Source organism: Spinacia oleracea, chromosome 5 (assembly GCF_020520425.1).
Source record: "Spinacia oleracea cultivar Varoflay chromosome 5, BTI_SOV_V1, whole genome shotgun sequence".
In the NCBI taxonomy this organism is placed as follows: Eukaryota; Viridiplantae; Streptophyta; class Magnoliopsida; order Caryophyllales; family Amaranthaceae; genus Spinacia; species Spinacia oleracea.
Window position 1 is genome coordinate 56,093,696 of NC_079491.1, and position 21,602 is coordinate 56,115,297.

At 37.9% G+C, this 21,602-nt stretch overlaps 2 long non-coding RNA genes across 3 annotated transcripts; one reads left to right on the forward strand and one right to left on the reverse strand.

Moving 5' to 3' along the window:
• Nucleotides 1–210: 210 nt before the first annotated feature.
• Nucleotides 211–2,911, reverse strand: LOC130460890 (uncharacterized). The gene is made up of 4 exons (XR_008921115.1): nt 2,454–2,911; nt 2,102–2,365; nt 1,381–1,445; nt 211–446 (listed from the first exon to the last, which is right to left on the reverse strand). It is a non-coding gene; the product is annotated as an uncharacterized lncRNA (long non-coding RNA).
• An 899-nt stretch (nt 2,912–3,810) lies between these two features.
• LOC110805385 (uncharacterized) lies at nt 3,811–8,387 on the forward strand. 2 transcript variants are annotated; one of them, XR_008920494.1, is made up of 5 exons: nt 3,811–4,072; nt 4,251–4,317; nt 4,809–5,128; nt 5,275–8,007; nt 8,087–8,387. It is a non-coding gene; the product is annotated as an uncharacterized lncRNA (long non-coding RNA). The 2 variants fall into 2 exon arrangements; XR_008920493.1 differs by having other exon boundaries at nt 3,812–4,072; nt 5,287–8,007.
• The last annotated feature ends 13,215 nt before the right edge of the window (nt 8,388–21,602 follow it).

A 21,602-nucleotide genomic window follows, 5' to 3' on the forward strand; every position in this document is an offset into this window, starting at 1 on the left:
ACTCACTGATCGGAAGCATTGCTCCAGCTAGTTGTTCCGATCACTTGATCTCACTGAATTAATTGTTCGCAATTAATCTGAACCTTGGTATTAGACTTAATGTGTAACACCCCGACAATTCTCTCTTTTCTAAAATAACCTTTTAATATAAAATATAGAGAATTATCAAGGCATTATCGCCCGTGTGAAAACGTAACGGCTTATTCAGAATTTTGCAGCGGAAAACATAAAACTAATTTGAGGTTTATAGGTAATTGATTACAGGTTTAATCCCAAAACCAATAAACGAAAATAAGGAAATATAAATAGTACGACAAATTTCAAATCCAAGTTAACAAATTAAATCACTTAATTAAACAAATAGAACTATAAGCTCTCTAATCCCGATCCCAATGATGCATCATCTTCAAACCTGTAGATGGGCAACGCTTATTGATCCTTAGAGACTGCTCACCAAAGATGGGTCATCACAGGATCAATAGGCATAGCCATGATCAACACACACTAAAGCTGAGTACTACATACTAAAGCAATAATAATCCTAACATGATACTATTAAACATAATTAAGGGCAGACAAAGCATGATAATCTGACGACCATACTTAACTAGACTAGGCTAGACTGGACTAGACCTTTATAACAATAATATTATTTTAATTGAAATAGGCAATGGACCGAGTTTTCTAGCTAGACGAGGTACGGGCGCGACTCCATAACCTCAGTGACCTGCGATATCGAGGAACGTTTGACTGAAAATAGGACGCGGTGATCAATCCGGTCCAAATGAAAGGCCATGGGCTACCACCATGAACCCCAACTCCTGTTTGTCCGTCACTTTAGACGTGCACAGTCTAAAGCTATTGCTACTCAGTTTCACTTTACATGATTTACAAATTGACACCCTGTTATGACTCAACAATCACATAAGGCATGCAACTCACATTTATTTATAACTGTTTTTATCTTGGAATTGAGTAAGTGATCACAAGGCATCAAACAAGACTCATTCCAATTAACTCCAATCTTTTCTTTAATACTGATCAACCCCTGAATATGGGTATAAGGTTTCAACTTACTAAATAAGGTCCTCCGCCCTCATAAAGTAGTGAAAAGCTAAAAGGGAACAACAATTAACTGATCTGAATTATATACTAAATAATCTAGTGTTCCCAATCAAACATGTTTGCATCAATCTTCCATACTAACATGTTATAATCCTCAAAATGCAATAAAGGTTTAATATGTCCATCCAACAGTATCAAACATGCAATTTCAACCTGACTAAGTTCATCAATAACATTAACATAACCAAGTTCATCAACAATTCAACATGGTTTCAACAATTAGCACACATTCCAAGCACACAGGTATGTACGTACCTTGTGTAAACAAACTGATAGGCCACTTTAACACTTTCAAAAGTCGCCTAAAGAGAATTCTCCGCCTAAAACAACCAACAAGTAATCCCAATCAACTTCTAGTCATTGGCAACCATAATTAAAGCATTCTAAACGTATCCTAAACATATTTAGAGCTTTCCCCAATATCAAAACTTAAACATTTGCTTTCCTAGCATCATAATTATTGAACTAGTGATTGAAATTCGTTGAAAACTTTTGCAAACATCGTACTTTAAATTTTCAGCAATATAAATTCATTTAAAAGCTTCCCCAAGGTCAACCTACGTTCCTAGTATCTCAAAACAATCAATTCAATAATCCATACTCAACCTATCATGATTAATAATTATAAAAACCTTGAATTTCATACTTTAAACAATCAAAAACCAATATTTCGATGTAATTAGATAATCTGAAAATTAATAACTTTATTATAAAATTCATATAATCTCAAATTTATAATTTAAATCACAAAACCCATAACTTTAATTCAAGAAAACATAATTTAAGTTAATAAATTATGATTAAGCCCTAATCTTAATTTTAATTAATCAAAACTGAAAATTAATTCGTTTTTAATCTCAACATCAAATCTGAAAATCACATTTACCCTAAAAATTATAAATTTAATTTAAGAATATAATCTAAATTAACAAACTTTAATTTAAAATAATTAGTTACTTAGGGTTTAAGAAATAACCAAATCAAGAAGAGAGTGAAGAGCAAGGGCGCCGGCTGGGCAGGGAGCGACGGCGGCCACGGCGGTGCAGCACAGGCGCAGGAGTGCGGTGCGGCACGACTGTCAGGTGGCAGCGACGGTGGTGGTTGTGCTGATGGTGAAGCAAGAAAAGAAGAAAGGGGAAGCTTGTTGCGTGCGTGGAGGAGAAAGGAGGGAGACCGCCGGAGGTTGGGAAGCGTGGCAGCAGTGACAGGCGGCGGCAAGGCTAGCGGCGTGTGGTGGTGGCTGCCGAGCAAACAAAACCAACAAAATAAAGATATTGAAAAAACGAACGAGAGGGAGGACGAAGCAAGAGAAGAAAAGAAGGAGTTACCGATCGACGGAGGAGGTGGTGGCCTAGCAACGACGGCGGCCAGGCAGTGGCTGGTGCGGCGGCTGTGCGACGCTGAAGGAGGTGAGGGCTGCAGGTTCACGTGAAGGAGGAAGCAAGGTTTGAGGGTTTTGGTGTTTTTGGTTTCACGTGAAATAGAAAGAGGAGGGAGTAAAGAATTTGAGTTTTTGTTATTTGGGCTTTATCAATTTGGGCTAGAACTAGGATTGAGTTTAAGTATTTGAATCCAAAACCAATTAGGATTGTTTTCCAACTTCAAACGGTTTTCGTAATTCGATTTCTTTTCAACAAAAGTTCTAAAATTATTTTAATTTCATAAATCGTTGAAATATTTAAAACGTATAAAAAATAAATATTCGTTACTTAAATATTTATTTCAAAATTCGTAAATTCTATTTTAATATAATTACTTATACGTTAAAATATATTAATAAAATGTATAAAATTACGGGGGATTACATAATGCACCTTGGATGAAGGACATATTTCCTTCAATCTCCCACTTGTCATTTAGACAAGTGTGCATCCACATTCCTTAGTCACTTAGTGTTACTTACTGAACATAAGGTAAGATCCAAGCCATCCTTATCAGGTCCAGAAGTGTTTCTCGGATTACAGAGTTCAACTGTCAAACTTTTGCAGAAGGTTAAGCCTAACCATTCTGAGCACGGCCATGCATTTTACAGTATCTAACTCTCCGAGAGGCCTTGTTACACAACAACACCATATCCTATCAAAGATATCAAAGATAGGAGGAAAATCCATTCTTGCAATCTATGAACACTCACTTTGATTCATAGTACGCCCAATAACTGCTTTTATAGCATCCTTTTTATGGTGCGACGTTTAGCTAGTATCAAAGCGAACTAATTCTCAAACGAGCAGACATAATCGCTCATGTTCTGAGGAATGGTTCTAATCACCATTAATGAGAACTACCTATGACATGACTTTAATCTCTTAAAGTGTTCTCATGGTCAATCCGATACAAGATCCAATAAGTATCTATGCAAAAGATTCTGACATCCAGTCACTCTAGTTCAAAAAACAGAACTAAGTAATCTACTTGCAATCTAATCTTCATTAGTCACTACAACAAAATGAGTAATTAACAGCACCTAATTTACAGCGTTTGTAAAAAAATGCTGTTGTTATAATAAAATAACAGCACAATACTTTTTACCGCTGTTAAAGTTTATATTTAATAGCATTTTAATTCTAGATTAATATAAGACAGCGTTTTTAACTAACGTGTTGTTGAAACATACGGAGTACCGTACTCTACTACTCTAGTCTTTACGACTTTAGTACTTTACCCAAAGGAAAAAAAGGTACAATATACGGAGTAACACACACAAAAAACCATTTACCACCCACTAATCCACGATGTACGCGGTTCATCAGATCTCATCTCCCCAAGAACCCTAAACTTAACTTTTCATTCACAATTAGATCCCCCGTCGAAAATTTTAAGGGTTCCTTTCAATCCAAAATTGCCGAGTTTCCTTCAATCCGAAATTTGTCGAGTTCATTTGCGGTTTTGCGGTTTTGTGGTTTCGCGGTTCTTCTTGTTAAGCTGTTCTGAAATTTGCGTTTTACAGGTTTATTAATTAGGAATTTGCGATTTGAAAGTGTGAATTGCAGTTTAATTGCGATATACTGGTTTACTTTTGTTGAATTTGGTGTTCTTTTCCCATGATTTATAAATTTTGATAAGTTTATTCGATGATTGTAGTTGAAGATCTAACTTGATCTATTTTGGTTTTTGTTGGTTTTAAGGGGATGCAGTCCAAGAGAATTTTGAAGGAGCTCAAGGAGAAAGATCCTCCTACTTCTCGGACTCATGGTATAATACATTAACAATCTTGTAAAATAGCGTTTTTATGGAAGCTGTGAATTTGATTAAAAAAAATTAATATATACTTCATATTTGCCTGCATTGCTGATAATTTTGGGTTATGATTCCCAAACTTATGGTCTCTAGAGGTTCGGTTTACTAATTAGGGCCCTCATTCTTGGTGTGCTCCTCCTGAATTTGTAGTGAAGGTTGGATAGGTTGGTTTTGGTATAGCTTTAATGTTATTAACCAGAGTATTATTGTCTGTAGATTTAACTATTTAAGCTACCGTGTAGACATTGCTTTTATGAACTTTTTCCATGCTTCAAGAAGTAGCTTTCTAGCTGAATTTGGTTTTTTTTCTTCTTATTATTGCAAGTCCTGAGTCTGTTGGGTCATACTGTCGCACAATCATGTTCAAACCTTAAGTTGATCTGATTCATCCTCTAGATAGAATAATTCTGATAGATGATGTTGCTTCCAATTCTGTATTCTGGCAGAGATGAAATTATTGAGTGGGATAAGGAAGTTAAACAGCTAGGTAAGACACTCTTAAGGCTATTCTCTCAAAGATTGGGAGTGGAGGCAGTTGATCGAAAGAGATGTCATGTTCAGGAGGCAGAGTTATGGTTGGCCATTGTTATCCATATTGTCCCGAGCCCAACAAGACAGGTGGGATCGCGTCCCATACTGATCCTGGCGTTCTCACAGTGTTGCTGCAGAATCAATTTGGTGGGTTGCAAGTTAAACATGAGGGGAAATGGGTTAATGTCAAGCAATCCAAGGTGCACTTATTATCAATGTTGGCAACTTGCTTCAGGTATCAAAGACATATTCCTATATTTCTCTTATATAACTAGTTTCAGTGTTTCAGTTTGTTAAAGCTGATTGGCCCGGTTTTATATTCAACTCCTCTCGAATGATAAGTACACGAGTGTAGAACACTAAGTGTATGCTAATCCTTAGCATGAACCACAGGTCTCAATTGCTTTGTTCTTCAACTGTAGCATGAGGGAGAACTTGTATGGATCGATACCTGCACTACACAACCATCGGATTATTCTAATGAGGAGTTGGAGCATGAGCTCTTTCTTGCTTCCTCGGTGCAATATTTCAACCAAGGTATTAATTTACAAATGATTCTAGTTTGTTAAACTTGATTTCCCCATAACAATGAAGAATAAAGTGTCTTGATCTTTAAAGATTGAGGGTTATGTGCAATTTATGAGTATAATATCTATCCTGTATGAAACACAGATATTTCCCTCCCCAATATGTGTATAGTTTTTTCCCTGTATATAGTCACTGCTCAGGTTCTGAGACTTTAAACACCAGGTTCATGTTTATAGGAGGAGGCTGGATTAACAGAAATTATTCAAATAAAAAACAATTAGAAAGAGAGTGAAAAGTACATTTTCAGAAGACATAAGGAGGAGAGACAGAAAGAGTAGGCTGCAGAGAGTAGGGAGTACTATGGTGTGCATAACCCTACATACAGCATAATAGGACTTATCAGGAAATAGATAAAAAATTGAGAAAGAGTTACGGATTTCCGACTAGCTAGTGTTGATGTGACATTGATAGGGTCTGATAGTGTATGGATCAAATGTATTACTGTAGTTTGTAATCTATCTATACATTATGAGATGGTAAGAATTTTGAAATGGTAAGAATTTTTGACTGAAAACTAAACCTTTGTAATTTTTCTAATCTACCATACAAACTTGTGATGTTTGAGTTTATGGCCTCTTACTTTCTATATTAAGCACTTAGCTCCTTCCATTTTAATGCGGAAATCAGGCATGCTTTTAGCATATGTGGTTGAAGAATTTTGAGCTACTTCTTCATAGTAGTATACAAGTTTGTTGTCCGTCTATCACAAAGTACCTTTTAAGATACCGGTTGATATTCCAGGAATCAAGGATAAGGATACTGAATTAGTGTTGGCTTGACTCTTGGAGGTCTTCCACTTTATTTTTCTTCTAATATTCCAAATATATCTTTGATTGCCTCATAGCGTGACACTGATGATTCAGTTGACTGACTTTCAAGAGTAAACATCTCTTCCCTATAGATGTATTTCTTTGTAAAATAGCTTATTGTGATGGGACTAAGTGGACTTTGATTATACTTCTACTAGCCAAGTCCTTTTGCCCGCCAATATTCTTTTCCATCCACCCTTTTTCTTGCCATCCATGAATTTGGCATCAGCATTTCTAGTAGTAGAGGCCACAACTGGGTTTGACCTTAATTCCCTCGTTTGTTCCTCTGTTGAATGATACTCTTATTTTCTCCTCTAACTCTTCTCCTTACGTATTTATGGATTAGTCATGTATTCAGAAAACCTTGATGAGACAGAAGACTAATAGGCTCAATAGCAAATCCTTTATTTCCATCTTTTCACATAACTCATATTCTTAGCATTGTACTTCGTATATATTTTTGCATAGCAGGTAGGCAGGTAGCTTTACAAAACTAGTATGTGTTAATTGATCAACTATTTAAGAACCGAAGAATTTGACGTCTGGCTTAAATTTTACTTAGCAAAGGGATTTAGCTGTTTAAAATCCCTTGTCTTTACTTCATGTAAATTCTATCTATTGTTTGCAACAACTCTGTGTTTTGTCTGATGAGGGACGAGTTGTTGAGGTTGCTCAAAAGCGGTGGAGAATTGAGATAAATTCAAACCAAGATGAGGTTCTAATGCTTTCTTCAGTGACATTGCCTGATGGCATCCAGGTTCATTGTATGGAGTATATTTTTCTTAATTGCTTTTCATGTTTTCGGTGTCCGCACAATTTCTCCATGTTGGATATTGTTACTTGGAATTTCTCATGCACCTTCTATTGAAGTAGGAGTATCTGAATTTTGTGTTTTGAACTGTAGGCAGTATTTAGTTAAAACTCTTTCTGCTTATAGCCTTCCAGGATGGTGATTGTTTATTTATTCGTCTTATTTCTATTAACAATTTAGTGGGATTGATTACTTCTACTTTGTTTTCTCAATACTTTACTTTTTCATCATGTTGCTCAATAAGGTCAACCGTCAGTGCACTATCCAATATCTTAAGTTCAGGTATTAAGTTCCTGGTACTGATTTGTGATGTCCTAGCCTTAAAGTTCTTGGGAATTGACCTGGTTCCCTTAACTATGACTCTAGGTATAGAAAACCGAAAACTAGAAATGCGAAAATTACACCTTGCTTTTGGGTCAATTGGAAACAACCTCTCTGCAAATGCAGGGGTAAGGTTGCGTGCACCCGACCCCCCCTTCTCGCGGGAGCCTCTTTGAGGCAATGGGGTAATGATAATGATGATGATAATGGATGTTCATATTTGCCTTTCTAATAATAATAATGGGCTGTACTTTTGTTGATTTGGTAAATAAAATATCTGGTATGTTTGGGCCGTTTCTCTAGCTCTTATTTTTCTTGAACAAAGATACATGTTTGCATAGCTCTTTTTTGTTTTTGAAGTGAAATAGGATTGATTAAAATGAGCACTAAGTGGATACAAATACAAGTATGTCTTTTGATTATGTTTATTAAAATTTTTATTTTTTTTGAATAGTATTCATAAATAATTGATTTATTTTTCTTGTGCATTGTCCTCTGCAAAAGAATGTCATGGATTCTGGATATTATGTCACGAGATTCATGTAAGAGATCATCGACCATAAGCAAACTTGAATATTTGAAGATGTATGTATTTTTCTTTCTTCAATTATGCCTAGACTTTATATGTATTGTTACTAAGTATTTGAACTTTCTCATTTTGTAGTACTTTCATGATTGCAATGTTCCGAATTATGATCAAGAACAAATTGATGAAGTCAGAGCTCAAGGATGCGTCATGATCCTTGTGAATATTATGGTGTATTAATTATGTTTTTCGACTGGAAATTGTCTACAGCTTTCTAATTTTAGTATGTTGATTTGAAATTAAAAGAAGGATTATGTGACACATATACTTTTTTTTCTACTGTGTTTAATTAGGCAAAATTGTATATGATTTTAAGTTATAAGACATGAGACGTTTATTTGATATGATAGAAATGAAATGGGATGTTATATATATTCAATTTTTTTTGTGGGGAGCTACCTACATATTCAACTCTTACATTACCGCTTTAAAATGGTTTTTTTTATTATTTTATTACAGGTATTTAATAATGAATAGTTAATAATTAAAATTAAAAAGAGCCCGACAAAATTAAAAAGCGCCCTAATAGTAACGCTTTTTAGTTAAACGCTAATAATTAATTTAAATTAAATTTGTTTTTGGGTGCGTAAAATTTCCCGCCATACCAGAGATTTAATGGCGCTTATATATTGAACGCTGCTAAATGAGACGAAATTAATAGCGCTTGTTAAAAGCGCTATTGTTCTTTTAACAGCGCTGCTAATTAACAGCGTTTTTAAAGCGCTGTCTTTCATTTAAAAAAGCGCTATTAAAAGCTTATTATGTTGTAGTGAGTCATTGGTCGTCCACCTTTCAATGACCTGGATTAGGGATCCTTTGTGACTTCAATATTCAAGTTCACTTATGGGTGTTTCTTTGTCGAATAATCCATCTTGACATCCCATTTGAATGATTTGAATCACATGGACTTATCATTTAATACTAAACCAAGATTAAATGAACTATGAAATATAATTTCATAAATGATAAATGTTTAAACCAAATGCTTACCAATTTGTGGGCCTCAAACCCAAAATCAAGCATTTAATGTTTTACAGATATAGGCCTTTCACCCAATACTTAAAACATTCATGGAACTCAAACTTGATTCCATATCTGAATATGAATGTTGTGTATCATTCAATGCAGAGGTTTAGTTTATCATACTTTTCTATCCTTAGCATCTTTTCTATCGAAAGCCTTTCGATGTAAAATGAAAAGATATTTGAATATGTTTCTAGAATGATCTAGTCTTTCGTTGCTATTTAGAATGATAATCATATCTAAAATAGAAAATCATCCAGGTAGCAGACTTGTGATCAACCTCAGTTCATTGAAGAACTCCCACTAAAAACAATTCCCTTTCATTGCTTCTTAGGCAACAATGAATTTATTTCAATTATGTAGAATTTCAAATGATGATTCCTTTTGGAATGCTCCAACCAGTTCACATAGATGTGGGAGATACATCTTTCAACTGAGAACTTGGAAACTAATCATTGATTCAGTTTCCCATGCATCACATATGGTTTAGAACCTATGTTACCACCTTTTAATCACGACGTCTAATTGCCCGTGTATGTTTGTGGTTTGCCTAACAACAAGATTTAACTTTTGCTTAGGCAAATGCATGTAGCATCAAAACTTTATTTATCTTCACTTCCTCTTATCAAGTGCTCATCCTACATCTCCGAATGTATTGGATGTTCTTGATACTTTTCCAATGATCTTTGATACAGATCAATAGAGATTGATATAAACTCGTCACGATCCAATATTCACGAGTTATCTTGGCGATCTATATATCACATTATACATGATTGATTGTAATGCAAAGACCATTCGCATTTTAAAATCCATCCATGTGACTTTTAGCATTATTCTGTTTCAAGAGATACTGAATCTTGCTAAAATCTTGGCATTGCCATGTGATATAAGGTGAAGGTACCTCTTCAAGGTCCTTCATGCTTAACTCTAGTGATAACAGCCTAGCTTTATACTTAGTTAAAGCATTCATAACTTAGACTTACTCATATGAGTTGAGAGTCTCTTTTGAGTCTCTCCATTGTGTTTGATTTAGTAATTACTTTTACAGAATCCAAACAACGCTTTAGATCCTATCCAATAGATCTTTAACCCAGTATGTTCTAAGTTTCGCCATGGTTCTAATATTGACAAATACTTTCAAATCTAACCATTTGAATGTCATTTTCAATAGAGAGATATGTATCTCATATATAGAACCAATAATCTTGACTTAGCTCCCACTAAACTCCTCATCTATAAGATGATCCATATTTTCATAAAGCTATGATTGCTCAATAGCCGTTTAGACAAATATGGTCCAATTCCCACTTGCATGCTTTAATCTACGAATAGATTTCTTAAGCTTGCTCTTTTATCTAGCATCCAATACTTTTACATTGTGTGATGTACAAAATTCCTTTCTACAAGTCCAATTGAGGAAGGTGTTTTGTTTTCCAATTGCCATATTGCCATATGCAATGATTGCTAGATTTATCCAAAATAGTTCAAGCATTCCGACTTGGTGAAAAAGATTTCAACATTATCAACGCCGTGAAGTTGTTTACAATCTTTAACCACCAATCTAGCTTCTCGTTTGTATGTGTATACAATATCATCTTCGTATGTTTTGAAAACATGTTTGCAACCAATGGGAGTGAACCCTTTATGCAATTCAACCAAATCATAGATTTGATTATCTAAGATGAAGATATTTCGGATAAAATGGCCTCAAACCATTTTGTATGGCCTCGAACCATACTTATGTTTCTGATGGCCTCAAACCATACTTGGGAATTTTTAGTTCGTCGTAGCTAACCTGTAAGTCGTATGTTCTTGAAGCACTTTCCAAAGTCTTCTCAGATTTCATTCCTCAAGATATCTATGTATCTATCTTGGTTGAATTCTATTCCTTATACGATTTACATAGGTATTGAACATCAAACATTAGTGTCTATAAAGACATTACTCAAATCCTTTGAGTATTAGGATTCTTTTGAAGCACTTCTAAAGTCTTCCTGAAGCACTTCCAAAGGCTTCTAAGTACGGAGCTTTTCCAAAGACTCCTAAGTATCCTACATTTGTTTGTTGCTTGACTCGAAATCCATTCGAGGTCATTTTTCTCCCACTTGCCTCTTTGGAAATATGATGGTTTCCTAAAAGACATTATCTAGAGCAACAACCATATGTTCTCAGATTTGTGGTAGAATCAATACCTTTTTTTTCTATGAGTCGCTCATAAAGAAACATATATCTATCCTTGAGTTTGTTTGATGTAAACACTAACTCCCACTGGGTTCGACAACCCTAGATATATATATGTACTGAAAGATGTACTGAACCGAAGTTCAATCCTTATGACATCTTATCCTTAGCTTTGACAACCTTGTTTAGTGTGATAGTCACTTGAGAGTATCATTTAGAAACTATATAGGAAAATAGTCGTGATTATCGTTAATCGAAATAGATTCCGATTTCTCCATTTGGACATACCATATTCTTATGGAGCTTCAATTGTCATATTGCCATATAAACATTCTAGATAATCTTTCTTGGCTTATGCAAACATCACCTTGACCCAGCCTAGATGTTCCAAAATTCTTGCCAAGTTGATTTTATATCCTTTTGTGAATTACATTGAAGTATTTCACATATTTCACTTTGAGTAAATATAGCCATATTTTCTCAAATTCTTGTGAAATAGGTAGGTCATAAAATCCATCTTTGGCCCATGAACTTTATTGTCTAGAAACTTCTAACAATAGTCCATTTCTATGTCATGTTCAACAAGCAAGACCCACGTGTCTTAAATTAACCAACTTTCAGAAATCCATGCCATGGAATCTTAGAATGTTGTCTTGTTGATATGGTCGTATGACATTTCCAAAGATATGTGGAACACAAATCAAAATGTTTGATTTGAACCTTCTGAAGTTTGAGTGTGAAGAGATTCGTTTGTTTATTAATCAATCATATGACTCAACCCTTAAGTGACCATTTCATTCAAATAAACACCCAACGAATGTTTTTGCTTGAATGTGAGTCTTTCCGTTGTCCAAACAGAAATTGATTATGATGATTAATGGAACATAATACCATTAAGTTCTAGCCTTTAGAAGGACTTTAAAACAAACATGATGACCCTACAATCAATGTAGCACAACTTTGCTTCATTTCCCACTTGTAGGTCAATAACCAGACTTAGCTCCCGGAATTTGAGTTCTTAACAAGAGTTTAGAACCTCAAGCGGTAATCTAATACCATAGGAGTTTATTTGCTAAGTCGTTTCTCTTTAACATAAACTTCAAGGTAGAAATTGAATAGTGAATTCATTTCTTTTGTTCCCCTTTCCTATCCTTTCTAGCACGTTTTCTTATAGTCCTAAAGATTTTACTCTTTGCTTGATCTTCTTACTTTGTTATGCGTACACAGTCCCTTTCTTTTATTCACTTTGAATGACCGCATCCAATGAGTCTAGTTCATTATCGAATCAAAAGAAAATTGGTTGTTAACCATTGGTTATACATGAGTCTTTAACTCAATACTTCATTATTTCAAAAGTACCCAGTATTCTGAATATATGAGGTCCAATTGGTCTACCATTCAAATTTCAGTTTGAAAACAACCATGAAGATCACTATAAGAAAATAGCATTCAAGATACGCTCTCACTCTCCTTTTGTTTGAGAATCACTCTCATAAATAGTTACCAATCGACCGAGAAAATATCGCAGTTCTATCGTCCGAAAGCAATAAAGTTGAAGATTTACGATTCTACAAAATGAACTAGCAAAGAAAACATTTTTCATACTTTAATAACTTGAAATAAAAGCATTCACGCAATCATCAAAGCTATTAAACATTTCATTCATGCAAAAAGCAAAAAACATGGTCCAAAATGAATGAAACGATTCCAAGACCCCAAAAGTCCTAAATCCTTAAGCAGCTTTAGCATGTCTTAAGTAGTTTAAGATTTTAGGTAAGCAAAACCTATTGCTAGTAATCTCCAAATTACTCTTGGTTAATAAATTAATACCATAATTTATCCCATTGCCACAACATAATGCCATTGTTGTTTGATTTGAAACCACAATCAACGTGCTCCTTTAGGATGCCTTACCACCTAAGTCAACTAAAATAGCACCTCGCTTTAGCGTAAACCTACTATCTTAGATCCTTAAATTTTTGTAAGTGCTTGATTTGGAAGGCAATTTTTAAACTCAATATTACTTTGGACCTAGTTGTTCCTATGTTGGTTCGATTATTAAGTGAACTTAAAACTAATCGATTCATAGGAAACAACCTGTTCATGCAAAGCATACATACATTCATACATTCACGCATAATATATATATATATATATATATATATATATATATATATATATATATATGTATATATAATATATATACATATATATATACATATATATATAAATATATATGTATATATATATTAAATTGCATAAATAAATGGTGATCTAGTATGGCCCAAAACATCTTGTCTTGAAGCATCCAATCTTCATCACCTCCTTGTTAGCTTGGCATCGTCTTGAATCTTCGTTCAAATGCTAACTTAAAGTTCTAAACTCAGAAATACTTGAAAATAATAAATTACATCAAAATTTCCATGGTACGCAGACCATATTTAAAACTTTACATTCAAAGATAGAACGGTACGCAGACCGTATTTAACTATCCTAAATTGGCCATACTAGTCACTTGGAGTACCTGCATTGCATAAAATATATATTCTATGCATTCACCCATTCGTATGCTAAAACGAATGGCCCATGTTAATATGCAAGTATTTACGTGAATTAATTAAAATTCACGTTTACATAAACGCGTCCTAAAAGATTAATCAATTTCCAAATTATTAATCTTAGACTTTATTCTAATTAAAATTGAATTTAATTAAAATAATGCGACCTACGAAAATAATTAAAATATAATTATTTCATTTTAATTTCATTTAGTGGCTCCCACTCAAACCAATAATTATTCCGGATAATTAATTATGAAATATTAAAATAAAACTCGCGGCCCGGCCCAAGCAAATAAAATATTAAATTAAATATCCCGTTAGCCCAAATTAATGCAAATATACGAAGCCCAACGAATTAAACGATTTAAAAAAAAAGTCCAATCACTAGTAGAAAAAACCCCTGTTGCAGCGGGCTTTTAGTCCCCTGTTGCAGCGTACATCGTATGCTGCAACAGGGGGGCCTGCAACAAGTCTGAACTTGTTGCAGCGTACACTGTTCTTGTTGCGCAGGGGCAGCGATGCTATGTACTAGTGATTCAAAAATCTGAACTTTTTTCAGATTTACGAGGCAGCGATGCAATCTGAACTTGTTGCAGCGTACACTGTTCTTGTTGCGCAGGGACTTTTTTCTACTAGTGATTCAACAGGCAGCGCAGCGAAGTCTGAACTTGTACGCACACTTGTACGCTGCAACAAGAACAGTGTACGCACACTTGTACGCTGCAACAAGTGTAGTCTGAACTTGTTGCAGCGTACATATATATATGTACGCGCGCACCGCTTCCCCGCAGCATCGCTGCCCCTGCGCTGCGTGTTGTGCATCGTGTGTGCTAGACGTCGCAAGGCTTGCGCCTCGCTTCGTCGCAGCCCCACAAGCTACCTCGCCTGCCCCTCCCTCGCCTAGCGCGCACGAGGCACGCAGCATAGCTGCTGCTGCCCGTGTCGCATGGCTCGGTCGAGCACAATGGCCTCGTATGGCTCGACGAGCCATACTTCCATCATGCCCATGTTCGTGTTTTTTTGGTTCGAAAAACGGACCAACTTAATTAAAATTTAATTTAATTCACGAACTTGCATTAATTTTATTTTTCAAAAAAAAAAAGTTATGATTTGTATTTTCGAAAAACAACGATTTTTAACGATTTAATAAACTTTAACGACAATCCAATTTCGTAAAATTAATAAATCAAGGGCTAACAATATTCAAACTTTCAAGAACGATCGAATCAACTTTAAAGTTTGAACTTTTAATTAAAGAAATCCGAACCTTTATATCGTTCATAAACAATTAAATTTCAGATTATTAATAATTTGGTTTAAGTGCGATTAAAATTAACGAAACCATTCAAAATTTTAATCCAATAATTTTTAAAAATAGCCACTGACCCATGAAATTATACCCTCTTCCCCAATTAACCGAAATATTAAACCAAAATTAATTAAAATTCAATTAGGGTTTCAAAACGAATTGGGGAAAGGTAAAATTAGGGTTTATACTTATCGGAAAAATCTGAAATTTTTACCATAGATCAAACATGTACCCAGAAACATTGTGTCAAAATTTCAAGCAATTCCGAGTAGTTTAGGTCGACCTTTTAATTGAATTACTGTCCGACACTTTTAATTTTTAATGAAAAATTAACAAAAACGCCCAAAAAACGATACTTCGAGGCCTGTTTTCGCAATTCTATTCCCATGCATTGATCTTAGAAAATCGTTTTCCATCAGATTAGGGTTTTAAAAATCGAAAAAGCGATGATTTTTGATTTCGGACCTGATTATACGCAATTCATCCAATAATTCGTTAAAAATTTCGAAAAATCAACAAAAAATCCAAAATTTCGACAGATGCAAAAACAATAATAATCATGCTAATTCATGCTTTGAATACATAAGGCTCATGATACCACTGTAGGGGAATACAGTTAAACATAATAACATGTGCAGAAACAATCCCCAAAGCCAGGAAACATGTATAAAGCACAGATTAAGCAAACTTACATTCGAAGCGTATTTTCCCAAGTAATCTGTCAACAAACATCAACAAAGAACTCCACTTGTCGCTCCTCTACTTGGTTCACCGACACGATCAGATCCGTCTTGATAATCGGAGCTTAGACAATCATTCAAGAGTTTGTGCTTTTGGGAAGAACACATCCATGGAGGCTAGAGAGAATTTAGGTTTCTCTCTCCTCCTTAGGGTTTGATGTGTAATCTGATTTTTGCATTAGGTTATTGGAAAACGTGAGATGGATTAATATTATAACCCTTAGGTTATAATATCAACCGGCCAAGGCACAAAGGCCATGCGCCAGCCAGCCCCGTCCGTGCAAGCCCACACGCGCACAGCCACATAGGCGCTGGGCCTTGGGCCGCGATGTGTGCGCTGCTGCTGTTGTTCCTCGCATGCGCGCGCGCGCCCAGCCAAGGCTTGGGCCTTGCGCGCTGGCTCGCTGCTACGCGCAGTGGGCCTTGCGCGCTTGCGCGCCTTGGCTCGTTGGGCTGGCAGCGTTGCCCCTTTCCGTATCCGCGATTAATGTATTTCCGATATATTATTTATCATTTCGTATACGACGAATCACCGTCGTACGATAAATCGTTTCGCCTAGCTTACGAATATTCGCGATACGATATACGATTCTGATGCAAGGTCGTATCGTATAATACGTTTTCCAACTAATTCCCGAAAAGCTATTAAATGAATTTCCGATTCATTTAATCCGATGATCTGTTACGTGTCATTGGTGTGACCTTGTAGGTTTAGTCAAGAGTAAGTTGTGAGTTCAAATATGCATTAGAACTCACTGATCAGAAGCATTGCTCCAGCTAGCTGTTCCGATCACTAGATCTCACTGAATTAATTGTTCGCAATTAATCTGAACCTTGGTATTAGACTTAATGCACCTTGGATGAAGGACATATTTCCTTCATTTTGGACCTTGGATTTCTTAGCAAATGGGATTTCCGCCTGGAGTTACTCCAATCGCCTAACAAGGATAATGGTATCGTCATCATCCCAAAGGGGAGACACAAATTAGGTGTCTACAGAAGCCTCCACTTTGACTGAGCGTTCGGTTAGGAAAGCGCAAGTCAAAGTATTTCGAAAGGGACGGAGAATGGTCAAGATGTTCTGCAATCGAGACCACTCTTTGTACGCCGGTACCTGCATAAAACAGGCGTTAGAAAAAGGATAGAGTGTACCTCGGTGCGGTTGGTGGTGACTCCGATTTGTACTTGTATTTTTCCGCCTTCAGTTCAGGACGGAGCTTGGCATCGAAAATTTGAATTTTTGAATCTTGAATTTTAAACTTTGACACCCGGAGTTAATCCGTTGGGATGTGCTTTGCTGGGGATAAGAGCTTTTTACTGGCCCTTAAAATTTTGAATTTCGACTGACTTTCTCGGAGCTTGGGTCCGTTGGGAGTTGGGCGCCTGAGTCGTTGTATTTTTTAGGACTTTGTATTCTTGAAATATTCATCTGTTTGTACTTGGAGCTACAGGTGTATACCCCTATTTTCGATGGATGGTTCGATGCGACGTTTGATGCTTGGTGCGGAAGACCGTAGCAGCAAAGGACGTGCAATCAGCACGGGAGACCGCGCGCTGCAGACCTGCGCATGCAGCAGGTCAGCGCACGGCGCTGGGCTGCACTATATAAGCGCCCCTTGCCGTGCCATTTTGAGGCACATTCACTTGAAATTCTTGCTTCTTTTCTCTCAAAGGTCGATTAGCTTCTCCCCTTGGTCTTGTTCTTGCCTTGTCCATGTAAGTTTTTCATGTTTTTGCTTATGAAATAACTCTAGGATTGCATGTAGTTTTGATTTTCTCGTACTTTGAAATCATGTTTGTATGCTTAAGCTTCTTGAAATTTGTAGAAAACTGTTTGATAGCCACTTGAACTTGAACTGTTGGAACTTGTACTTTTGAATTTTTGAACCTGTATCTGCTTCGGCACGGATAACCTAGGCGTTGATCTAGAACTTGAATACCTGCTTCGGCGTGGATAGCCTAGGCGTTGGTGTAGGAATTTGAATACCTGCTTCAGCGTGGATAGCCTAGGCGTTGGTGTAGAATTTGTGTCTTGAATTAGAGGTCCAGTGGGGATTTTGTTTTGCATTTTTTTTGACTTTGTTTAGGCTAGTGTAGGATAGCCCCCGGTTTAGAATTTTGACTCTTTGTATGGTGCTTGATTTAGTATGCCTCGTCACACTCGGAGAAAGCTCGCTGAATCATCTGTGGTTCGGCCTGCTGAGGAAGATGCTTCGGATGATGAAGCGGCTGCAATAAATGCGCCAGGTGGGGGTATGGTTCCCCGAGATGCGCCTGCTTTCCCGGGTGCTGGTTGGACCCCTTCCGACCTGGTGTTTCGGCCGGATTGGCACTTGTCTCTGCGGCCTCGCGCTGGCATGGTGAGTCTTGTACTGTGTTTTGAATTTGTCCTTTGTACTTGTATAGGTCTTGCGCTAACTCGTTCACCTGTAGGCCGACGGGAAGCCATTCCGTACTTACTAGTCCTTGGTGGAAGTTCATAGGGCCTTTAAAGCTCTCCGTGCTGATGAGGAGGCTATGGGGATTTGGTTGCAGATGGGCCTGGCTGATTTCTGGCGCACCATGGGAGGTTCCTCGAGGAGAACGGAGAATAAAAACCGTTTGTGGGCTTTGTTAGAGCTGTGGTGGGATACCACCAACACTTTCCACATGGCATGGGGGGAGATTACTATTACCCCCCTTGAGTTTGCTATGATTACAGGTCTTCCTTTTTCTGAGAGGAATGTGACCTTTGACTCTGAGCTGACATGGCGCTCGGCCGCTGCCAGGGACTTGCTCGGCCCTGTTGTTGATTTGTCAGAGGACGATTCTCACGCTTCTGTGACGGTGCTTGTGGATTCTATCTGCGGTGAGGGTGTGTCCGCGGAGCAGAGGGTTAGGCTCTTCCTCCTTGTCTTGGTTAGCAGAGTGATTGCCCCGAGTAGCAACAGTCGGGTGCATATTAGCTTCTTGTCCGCTCTGAGGGACTTGAGAGCTGTCCCGAGTTATAACTGGGGTGGTTTGGCATATAGCCACCTCTTGTATGAAATAGGGCGGGCCTCCCGGACTGCACTGGGGAGTGACCCGAGCATGGCTGCTCTGTGGAGCGTGCTGGAGGTATCCGAGACTCCTTGTACTTTATACTTTGCATTTGTATGCTTGTATCTTGAACTTGACTGATGTTTTGTTTGTTCCTTGAAATATTTGGATCTATGAGCGCTTTTCGACTTTGGCGCCGGAGCGTACTAGAGATGCGGCTTACCCGTATGCTGCCTCTTGGATAGGAGCGGTGCGCGTTGGTGCGTCCCTAGCGGCTTCTTGCAGAGCTTGGAGAGTCTTACCTGCTGATAGGGTAATATTCTTGTACTGTTTTGCTTTCTTGTATTTGCATTTGTACGGTTGCCTGAGTTGTTTGCCTTGTAGGTGGTATGGCGTCCTTTTGCCAACGCGGTTGTACCGGCCTCAGCTGCTCGTGCCCATTACCTGTCTGGGCGGCGGGTTTTGCTTCCAGGGTTGTACCGCCCATATGTGGTATATGGGGGAGCGAGTGTCCCTTCAACACCATTCAGGGGATAGGCTTGTCCCCAAGGATCCGCCGGAGTCCATGCTGGCGTTGGATGAAGAGTTGGCCCGGCTCTATGCGGAGGCTAGGGGCGAGGCTGTTTGCCGATCTTGGAGGGAGTTTGTACACAGGAAGGGGAGCTATGATGACTTCCTGAGGAGGCTGGCTCCACCAGTACGCTTCGTACTGCCGGTGAGCTTTTGAACCTTGTATTCTTGTATTCTTGTATCATTGTATTCTTGTATTCTTGTATTGATTGAATGATTGTATGATTGTATGTAGGAGGAGGAGGTTGATCCTGAGGACATTCCTCATGCTGATAGGATCCTCCGCTATGAGAACTCGGACAAGGAAGAGGTGGTGGAGACCATTCCTTGGGCTTCTCCTCCGCACCGGAAATCCTATGATGTTGTACCTGAGCATTATGCCCCTGTAGGTACTGTTGTATTTTTGAAACTGTTTGTAACTTGTATTTGGAAAATTGATCTTGAATTTTGTATGCAGGCGCCTCGGGCGAGAGTGCATCGCGGGATGTTCTTGCTTGATTCTTGGAAGAGGCAGTGCGCCAAGCTGACCCGGAAGCTTTCTGGCCGAAACAGAGAGGTACCTCACTTGATCTTGAAACTTGTATACTGGAAATTCCAACTAGGAAATTGATTCTTGAAATCGTATCTTGTATAGGAGCACCGTCGAGACCGTAGAGACTCTGCTGACAGGGAGCCTGTAGACACCTACTTTTGTCCCCATTCCCGAAAGGGAAGGTTCGATGATGAGAACACAAATCTCCACTTGGCAACGCGTCTCCTATAAAATAACGAATCTCAATCACCCTTTTCATTTCAGCCAAAACTGCTATTTATGGAAACCTGCTAAAGATAGTAGCTGCCGTAAAAGGTAGTTGTTAAAAGTGGCAAAGTCATAAAAGATAGAAACCTGTCAGAATTAGGTGTTGCACTCCAACATAAATCCTAAAAGAGATAGAATTTGCAAAAGGAATTCTATTCCTGGTATAATTCGAAAGTAAGAGTTACGTATTAATTAAAATCCTAACGAACCTAGAGTTCGTAACGGACCCAAATGCATTCCGTCATAAAGTTAATACGCACAAAAAGACTCGGATAAGTCTCAAAAGCTCCGCGTTCTAAGAGTCCAAATCTGACAAAGAACTCGGCCCAGATCCCATTTTCAACGCCTGGATCTGGGCGCCGAAATCTTGGGCGCCCAGCCCTGGGCGCTGAAAATGCCAGGGGCCGTGTCGTCTCCGAATTCTTTTTGGATTCGTATTCTAAAAATCTATCTTTCCACAAACTCTTTCCCTATAAATACAGCCTCAAAACCGACGTGAAAAGGACACACACAATTCCATAACCTGAGTATTGACTCTAGCCTTAAGCCTAGCCTCATGCTGCAAAATTTATCCGGCGTTCTGTCGCAATCGACCCAAAAGTCGAACAGAACGCGTCCTGCCCCTTGTAGCTGATGAATTAAGCCTATATACTGGAACATTGCTTGGAAACCCGAGATTCGTTAAATAAAAGGAGAAATAGCAAAGCCAAGTGGTTAGTTTTCTGAGAACCGTAACGCACCTCTCAAGGGTGTGTTGTAATGTGTCCCTCATATGATTTAATCGCTTTCATCACCCTTTTATAAAATTGTCAAACTATTAACTTGATTGATCTATCACGCCTAATAAGATAATACCTTGGACAATTGAATTATCATGCTAGGTACCTTAAATCAATCTAAACAAGATAATCACGATTGATTTAGTATTATGTGTTGCATATTGCTAAAATCAATTCAGAATAGTTTAATAGTTTAACGCATGTCCCTTCAATTATTTATGCTGAGCTAGTAAGGATAACCTGCCTCTAGAGTTATCGATGAGCCCTCCTCTCGGTAGTTACGGTCCCCCCGAACTCTCAATCTCTGCCCTGCGGGTGTACGTTGAGCGATCTCCACACCAGGTCACAAGGGAATCTATGGCCGTCGTGGTCGAACATAATTGCACTTCCTTTATGTCACGATAACCGGGTTTTGTCAGTTTTCCTCATTGTCGTTAAAAACTGAATGGCAACTCCTATATTACTAGTCGATTGGGTGTAAACTCACAGGAAATCCAATTACACTTGATCTGACAACGTCACGCCCACGAGGGACGAGGTCACGCATTAGCCTCGTGCTTTTTCGACCCCCTCATAGTGGCGACTCCGCTGGGGAACGTTAATGAAATACT